The following is a 7315-nucleotide window of genomic DNA, read 5'->3' on the forward strand; positions in this document are numbered from 1 at the left end:
CTTATTGTTTACTTACCTGTCCTCCTCGGGGGCTGTCTGGGGTGATGACAATCACAGACTCTGGGGTGGGCCAGATGCTGGGTAATTTATCAGCCCTGCAACCCTGGGAGATGGATGTAACCACTGTAAAATGGGACTATAGGATCATGAATGTGAGATCGTAAACATAAAGGACTCAGAAGATGGAGAATGTTCAATAAATCAGTGTTTTTAGAATTATGGCTCACATCTAATTAATGGGATGCAGGCTGAATTTTTTTTTAGGTGGACTTGACCTCCACCCTTCAACCTCTGGCTCAAACTCTCTTATGCTTATCTCAGTTTAAATGATCTTCCACTGCCTCCTCTGAAATTCCCCGAACCCTCTAAGTGGGATCTCACAGTGTATTATTCTATTCTCCAAATGCTTCAATAAAAGGTAAATTCTTGAATTCAGTTTATTACCTGGTTTAATAATTTTTGGAACGTTGTGCTGGGTTCACAGTGAGTTCCGTAAGGACATTCTGGCCATTGATCCATCTAAACACTAGCTGTGTCTTTGCTGGAATTGGGAGAAACTCTGTAGGTGTTTCTTGGGACTTGGGCACCATGCTTGGTATTTTACACAACCAAACCTGAAATTGCAGAGTCTCCCCAGCAACAATGAGTGAGAAATCCACCAGATGCACACATCCCCACTGAGAGCAAGACTATTTACTTCGTTACATTTTATACCCAGGAACAACTTGGTTAATATAAATGATAGGATACATCAAAGCAATTTCCCAGTCTGTGGGGCAGAGAAGATCCCTGGGGAGAAGTAGAATGATTCTGGAGAGCCTGGAAATCAGGCTACCATGTATGGACTGTGGGCTGAGCAAACACTAAGCTTTCTGCCCCAGGTGTATTTCATCAAATTTAGGATACCATTGATTGTAAAGCCCACCATTATTTATGTACTACTAGAAAATAAATGCTGACATTATACCGTTGGCACAATGACTAAGGTATCATCAATTTTCAACAACACACCAAAACTACAAATGTTAAAGTATAAAATGAGAAAATGTGTTAAAATTGATCAAATAGGTTATGCACTATTTTTGAAGTGAGAGTAGGCATTCTGTTAAAGTAAATTTGTAAAATTCAGATGTATTTGAAAATGTTACAGAATTCATACTAGCATTTTCCCTTTCTTCAAGGATTGCTAAAAATACAACTATTAAGTGTTTTGACCTCAAAAAGAGCCTTGATTCTCAATAATTTTGAAACCATTAGTGAGGATTTCTTTCTCTCTGCCTTCTCTCTGGGGGTTCTTGTGAAAAATCATTGACTCTCCAGGGAACAAATCAAATTCTAAAGAGGGTCCCAGAGGAGCTGCTAATTGGAAACAATCAACAAACGATTGGCTCTATTAGGAAGTGTGCTATGTCAGCCCTTAGCTTGTTACGCTCCTAAGTGAATATAATTTCCAGAAAAATCCCAGAATGCAACAAAATATCTTAATAAATGTTACACTTGGGGAAGTAAAGAACACAGGACTTAAGTTGTCAAAAATTAAAATCTTTCCCTAAGCACAGCTCTATCAGATTTTTTCAAAGTACATTCTCAGATCCATTATCATATTTTAATCTCACAAGTCTGACCAGAAAATTCATGGGAGACCTCTATGACTATTCACATGTGGGATGGACATTCAGAAAATGCATTGCAAAGAGCATGGAGGCAAAGGCCACCAAGAAGTCGCTGGAATCAATGGCAGCCTTTGCAAAAACGTTCCAAATTCTTAACAACCATGACTTATATTTTCACAACTTAGTTTTTAAGGACCAGATGACTGAGTCTCAAATATTGAAATTTCCAGTAAACAATGAAAAGTCTAAGTGTTCAGTGGGTTCAAAGGAACACACCAGTAACAAATATTTAGAAAAATCAATGTCAGATAATTTGATGGGATTTTATAGAAGTGTTGGTTCTCACAGATTTAGTGATGTTTAAGATGATGGCCCATGAGTTCGCTTTCTGGTTCCTTGAATAAAATGCCCGACAGTGCATTGTCCTATCTCATCTCTGTGTTTAGGCCACTGCCGTGCAGAAGCATCCTTTCTTTCATAGGCAGGCAGGCAGCGTCCACAGGTGTGAATCCAGAAGTCAATGGCATCTGCACCTTCAGAATATCTACCTGACTTTCCCTACAAGACTGAGGTTTCAGAACCCACACCAACTCTGTGGGTCTTATTACCAGATTCACCCCCAGTGTCTGCTCTGGACCAAAAGGGCAAAAATCAAGGCATCTGGATAAGTGGCTGCTAGTCCTGTCCTTCCACTGACAATTAATTGAATCTGTCTGTACAGGTCCCTGGACCTCATCTGAAAAGGTGGTTGCGGAAAGTGAGAGGAGCTGATGCTTCTCTCTCTGCTTTCTTTTCAGGCCTAAGCCTCTGTTTTCATTTTAGTTTCTCTGCAGGATTTAATGGACTTTATAGACACAATACACCCTATTCCATCCTAACAACCCAGAATCATTAGAAATAAGACTCGCAGCCAGGCTTGGTGGATCACACCTGTAATCGCAGCACTCAGGGAGGCCGAGGCGGGTGGATCACCTGAGGTCAGGAGTTCGAGACCAGCCTGGCCAACATGGTGAAACTCTGTCTCTACTAAAAATATAAAAATTAGCAGGGCGTGGTGGTGCACACCTGTAGTCCCAGCTACTCGGGAGGGTAAGGCAGAGAATTGCTTGAACCCGGAAGGCGGAGGTCGCAGTGAGCAGAGATCGTGCCAATGCACTCTAGCCTGGGCGACAGAGTGAGAATCTGTCTCAAAAAAAAGAAAACAAACAAATAAATAAAAAGACTCAGTGGCCAGGCACAGTGGCTCATGCCTATAATCCCAGCACATTGGGAGGCCAAGGTGAGTGGATCACTGGAGGGCAGGAGTTTGAGAAATAAGGCTCACTGGATTTCAAGAGGCATTCGGTTACATCAGATTTTCCCAAATTTGCCAGAAAGATAATTTTACCTCATAAAAAAAACTTGCCAGATAGACATAAAGACATGTGGTAAAAACTCTTTATAGTTTTCTTTGAACTGAAATTCTTTTTTTTTTTTTTTTTTTTTGAGACAGAGATTTGCTCTTGTTGCCTAGGCTGTAATACAGTGGCACGATCTCAGCTCACTGTAAACTCTGCCTCCTGTGTTCAAGCAATTCTCCTGCCTAAGCCTCCCAAGTAGCTGAGATTACAGGCCCCCACCACCATGCCTGGCTAATTTTTGTATTTTCAGTAGAGATGGGTTTTCGCCATGTCAGCCTGGCTAGTCTCAAACTCCTGACCTCAAATAATCCACCTGCCTCAGCCTCCCAAAGTGCTGGGATTACAGGCGTGAGCCACCACGCCCGGCCTGAACAGAAATTCTTGAAGCCAGAGAGTTATTAAAGCTAGACAGAAATACACTTTTGCATCCCTTTTGCTAAAAGCCACCAGGCCTGGCAAAGCTATGACTCTATTCAGCCACAGCATTCAGAGGCTGGGCCGCAGCATTCAGGGGGAGCAGTTCCTGCTGAAACAACTGGCATACCCAGACTCTAAGAGAAGGCCAAATACTAGTATCAATCAACGGGTGCTTCCTGAGTGCCTGCTACAGATATCACACATGCTACATGCCTGGTCCTGACAACTAGTCCTAACTAACTAACAGCCAAGCATTTTGGCCCATTAGAGAATCTGTAAGAAGGGCACCATGGCTGCCTAGGACTCAAATGAGAGAGACCAAAGCCCCAGAAGCTAGAACCAATTGAGAAAAAGTTTCCGAGAATTTGCTAATATTTCACTTGCCCTTATTATTGTGGAAGCTGAAATTTAGGTCTTTATTAAAAAAATCGTATTAATTTATTTGATTAGAAAATGGTTATTGGGGTACTGGTGTATATGAGTCAGTGTGGAAAGCAAAATCAATGCTGGCCTTGCTTTTTAGAAGTGCAGGTGTTTGAGATGCTCTCTGAGAAGAACATGTTATGATACAGATGTTGTACATCTGGAATGTGGAGCTCATTTATTTATTTATTTTTCTTTTTTTGTGTGTAAATTTATGGAGTACATGAGAATTTTTTTTACAAGGTATGTAATGCATAGTGATCAAGTCAGGGTATTTAGGGTCTCTCTCTCTCTCTCTCTCTCTCTCTCTATATATATATATATTTTTTTTTTTTTTTTTGAAACAGAGTATCTTTGTCACCCAGGCTGGAGTGCAATGGCGCGATCTCCGCTCACTGCAATCTCTGCCTCCTGGGTTCAAGCAATTCTCCTGCCTCAGTCTCCTGAGTAGCTGGGACTACAGGCATGCATCACCATGCCCGGCTAATTTTTTTGTACTTTTAGTAGAGACAATGTTTCACCATGTTGGTCAGGTTGGTCTTGAAATCCTGACCTCAAATGATCTGCCTGCGTCGGCCTCCCAAACTGTTGGGATTACAGATGTGAGCCACCGTGCCTGGCCACAATATATTTTCTAAGTGTAGTCATCCTACTCTGGTATCAGACATTGAGTGTCTTCTTCCTATCTTCCTGTATGTTCGGACCCTTTATCTCTCTCCTCTGCATCCTCTCCTTCCCTGCACTTGCCCTTCCCAGTCTGTTATCTGTTTTTCCACTCTCGACTTGCACGCGTTTAAATTTTTTAGCTCTCACGTGTAAGTGAGAAGATGTGACAGTTGTCCTTTTGTGCCTGGCTTATTTTCGCTTTAAAGTGAGAGCCGAGGTCAGCTTGTAGATGGCAGCTCCCAGGATTGTGATCTGAGGATCTCCGCGGAGCATGGCTCGGAAGTACAGGCTTCTTAGACCAGTTAGTACAGGAGCGGGGCCAGGAGAGTGCTGTCCCCTCAGCTCCAGTGGGTGGCTGCCCATCCAGAGCAAGCCTGCAGCCCCCACCCGCCTCCTCCTTTCACCATTAAGTTGTACTCCCTATGAAACTCCCATGTTTACTGTTGGCGACACCCTCACATTGTGTCCAACTTCTGTCACTTTCCCATCTCAGTGCATAAAGTGCAGCCTGCCTGTGGTGTTTGTGATCTTGTCTTGTTTTAAGTCATCTGGGCGAGTGTCCTTTCTCTAGTTTCTTCTCTTGTTGACAATTTCTAGATTGATTTCAAAACAGGCAAATCCTCCCTCCCCATCACCTCTGATTAGGGAGGAACAGAGCCGTGTACAAAGGACCTATTCCCAACACCAGGACACCCCAAGCTGCTGCATTCCTGCTGCACTCCAACAGGCAGCATGTCCATCTCCTTGGAAAAGAAAGACATGATTTTCTAGGGGAACAGCTCCTAGCATATGAACTGCCTCTGGCTTTGGTGTTGAGAGCAGACCTCTAATTTGTACCTTTTACGAGGAATCAGCAGGCTACAACAGCAGATTTCCTACCAACAGCAGCTTTATTCCCCTGTGGCCAGGCCGGGTCCCTTAGTGTTGCCTTGCTGAGCTTTGGCCATCCTCAGGCAGCCCTGCAGCACAGCCCAGAAGCACTGAGGTCCCCAGAGTATCACCTCATCAGCTCCCTGGGGTCTCAGACAAACACAGCCTTCCTAGTCAAGGAAATAATGTCCCCCTTGTGATGCAAAGCCCCCTGGAGGGACTGAGAGGAGCTTCCTGGCTTCACTTTGAGCGCAGCTGTCCTCAGTTCCTCCTGTGAAGCAGTGGGTAATGGGTGGCCTGGCTGGGCTCAGGTGGGCAAACAGTCCTTCTGAAGGGAGAGACACCGGGCTGGGGATGTGTATTCAGCCCCTCAGGAAGTGTCCAGGTTCCATGCTGCTCGGTGTGCCATGGAGATGCAGATTTCCTCTCAGCTGCCCGATTTCAAAGCCAGACCTGGCTGGAGACTTTTCAGAGTGTCACACCTGGGACCTACTCCTTCCAGAAAAAAAGGACTTCCACTGACTTTTCAGGGAGGTTGGCTGAACTCTGAACTCTGAGTCTCTTCAAGAAGAAGCATATTTTGTGGGAGGGAAGGGGAGTGTCTAACGGCTTTTTCGACTGCATTAAAGCAGTGACTGGTTCTCTTAACATTCAAGGTGCCTTCCCTAATTTCCTTAGTGAGCAATTTAAGATACGTTTGAAGATTCCTGCTTTTGCCTTTTCTCCCCTTCACCAGACACACTTCTTAAGAACAAAATGTAAACTCTTCTACATTGTGCCATTTCGATTTTCAAGAACCTGCTATAGCTCCCTATTATCCGAGAATGAAATGAACCTGATCTCCTCAGGGACACCTATGTAGCCTGCCGGTTACATGTATGTCGCATCTTCAGGAAAGTCTCCCCAGTGTCTGGACCTAGGCAAAGTCAGTGTCTTCCTGCACTGCTTGTATGTGTGCAGTCCACGAGAGGAGACCCAGGTCTGGTTTGCCTGCTGCTGGCTCCTGATGCCTAACAGTGCTGTGCACAGCAGGCTTATCAAACTTGAATTACACATTTTTTAAAGGAGTCTCAGGAGAAATCTTTGTGCTGCCAGGCTAACACACAACATATCCTTACATCCCTGATCACTGATTTCTGCTCCAAAATACCCACAAATTATCCATTCTTTGAAGCCCAGCTTGTCATATTTTCTCCGTGCACTTTTCTAATGACTGTAGCTCATGATATTATTTTCATTTTCACACACCTTTTCACAGGCTACCATGTGGTATAAATTAGCATCTAAGCATCTTTCTCAGTTTGTTTTCTGCTGTGTTGATGGAATATCATGGACTGGGTAATTTATAAAAAGTAGAAGTTTATTTGGTTCATAATTCTGGAGACCGGGAAGTCCAAGAGCATAGTGCTGGCATCTGGTGAGGGTCGTCCCGTGGTGGAAGGCTTCATGTGGCAATTGAGAACACAAGATAAAGAGAAAAAATGGAGGCCAAACTTTTTTTTTAAGATGAGGTCTCACTCTATTGCCCAGTCTGGAGTGCAGTAGCACCATCACAAGTCACTGCAGCCTCAAACTCCTGGTCCCAAGCGATCCTCCTGCCTCTACCTCCCAAAGTGCTGGGATCACAGGCATGAGACACCATGCTCAGTTGAACTTATCCTTTTAGCAGGAGCCCACTCTCACAACAACTAACCTACTCCCCCAAGTTAATGACATTAATTCGTTAATGAAGGCAGAACCCTCATGAGGTAATCACCTTTAAGGGTTCCCGTTTTTAATACCTTTGCAATGGCAATTACGTTTCAACATGAGTTTCGGATATTCAGCCATAGTATTCCATCCCTGGCCCCCAAAACTCATGGCTTTCTTACATACAAAATACATTTGTTTCATCCCAATAGCCCCTAAAGTCCTAAGTGTTCCATC

The sequence above is a fragment of the Pan troglodytes genome, chromosome 21 (genome assembly GCF_028858775.2).
Source record: "Pan troglodytes isolate AG18354 chromosome 21, NHGRI_mPanTro3-v2.0_pri, whole genome shotgun sequence".
Taxonomy (NCBI): Eukaryota; Metazoa; Chordata; class Mammalia; order Primates; family Hominidae; genus Pan; species Pan troglodytes.